Source organism: Sinocyclocheilus grahami, unplaced genomic scaffold (assembly GCF_001515645.1).
Source record: "Sinocyclocheilus grahami isolate Dianchi unplaced genomic scaffold, SAMN03320097.WGS_v1.1 scaffold1292.1, whole genome shotgun sequence".
Lineage (NCBI taxonomy): Eukaryota > Metazoa > Chordata > Actinopteri > Cypriniformes > Cyprinidae > Sinocyclocheilus > Sinocyclocheilus grahami.
Genome location: NW_015506471.1, coordinates 138391 through 140420, shown reverse-complemented (window position 1 = coordinate 140420; position 2030 = coordinate 138391).

Here is a 2030-nt window from a genome sequence, read left to right as displayed (position 1 = left end):
TCTTCCATGAAGTGGGACTGGCTTGTGTATTCAACCTTAGTGGTCTGGCTTTAAAATTGACCAATCTGTTTTGGATTTCTCACATGACATTTGGTAATATGCACTTGCATCAACAGCTCCAGTGGCTCAATCGGTCAGCGTGCGGTACTTATAAGGCAGTATGCAGCAGAGTAATGCCGAGGTTGTGAGTTCGAGCCTCATGTAGCACTGGAGTTCAAAGCCTAAGATAAACGATCAGTTGAAAATTAGATTTGTCTTATCACTTAGAAGAAAAGTCATGGTGTAGATTTTAAAATCAGTCCAACTAAAAAGCATAGTGTTTGGTAATATGCATTTGAGTCAACAACTCAAGTGGTGTAATTGGACAGCAGCTCCAGCGGTGCAATCAGTCAGCTTGAGGTTCTTATAAGACAGTACAGAGCAGAGAAATGCCGAGGTTGTGAGTTCAAAGCTCACCTGTGGCAAGTTTTAAAAAATTGAGTGATATTTCAGTAGCACAGGAGGTCATGGCTTAACATTAAAGATTGGTTGAAAGTCAGATGTCCGTAATCGGTTAGAAGAAAGTTCATGGGGTGTTGTGAAAGGTCAGTCTAATTGAAAACCAGCCTACTATTGAATGCCCATCTTCAATTGACGCGCTAACATTTTGCAGCTTGTGTGCTAGTCTTCCATGAAGTGGGACTGGCTTGTGTATTCAACCTCAGTTGTCTGGCCTTAAAATTGATCAATCCGTTTTGGATTTCTCACATGACATTTGGTAATAAGCATATGCATCAACAGCTCCAGTGGCGCAATCGGTCAGCGTGCGGTACTTATAAGACTGTATGCAGCAGAGCAATGCTGAGCTTGTGAGTTCAAGCTTCACCTGGATTATGGTTTTAGAAAGCGAGAGACATTTCATTAGCAATAGAGTTCAAAGCCTAAGATAAACGATCAGTTGAAAATTAGATTCCTCTTATCACTTAGAAGAAAAGTCATGGTGTAGTTTTTAAAATCAGTCCAACTAAAGAGCATAGTGTTCGATAATATGCATTTGAGTCAAAAGCTCCAGTGGTGCAATAGGACAGCGGCTCCAGTGGCGCAATCAGTCAGCTCGTGGTTCTTATAAGGCAGTATGCAACAGAGCAATGCCAAGGTTGTGCATTCAAGCCTCACCTGGGTTAAGTTTTTAGAAATTGAGTGACATTTCAGTAGCACTGGAGGTCATGGCTTAACATTAAAGATTGGTTGAAAGTCAGATGTCCGTAATCAGTTAGAAAAAAGTTCATGGGGTGTTCTGAAAGGTCAGCCTAATGGAAAACCAGCCTACTATTTAATGCCCATCTTCAATTTAGTGCTAACATTTGGCAGCCTGTGTGCTAGTCCTCCATGAAGTGGGACTGGCTTGTGTATTCAACCTCAGTGGTCTGGCCTTAAAATTGGCCAATCCGGTTTGGCTTTCTCACATGGCATTTGGTAATATGCTCTTATATCAGCAGCTCCGGTGGTGCAACTGGTCAGCGTGTGGGACTTGTAAGACAGTACGCAGCAGAGCAATGCCGAGGTTGTGAGTTCGAGTCTCACCTGGAGCAAGGTTTTAGAAAGCGAGAGACAAGCAGTAGCCATGGAGTTCAAAGCCTAAGATAAATGATCAGTTGAAAATTAGATTTCTCTTATCACTTAGAAGAAAAGTCATGGTGTAGTTCTTAAAATCAGTCCAACTAAAGAGCATAGTGTTCGGTAATATGCATTTGAGTCAAAAGCTCCAGTGGTGCAATAGGACAGCGGCTCTAGTGGCGCAATCAGTCAGCTCGTGGTTCTTATAAGGAAGTATGCAGCAGAGCAATGCTGAGGTTGTGCGTTTAAGCCTCACCTGGATTAAGTTTTTAGAAATTGAGTGACATTTCAGTAGCACTGGAGGTCATGGCTTAACATTAAAGATTGGTTGAAAGTCAGATGTCCGTAATCAGTTAGAAAAAAGTTCATGGGGTCTTGTGAAAGGTCAGCCTAATGGAAAACCAGCCTACTATTGAATGCCCATCTTCAATTGA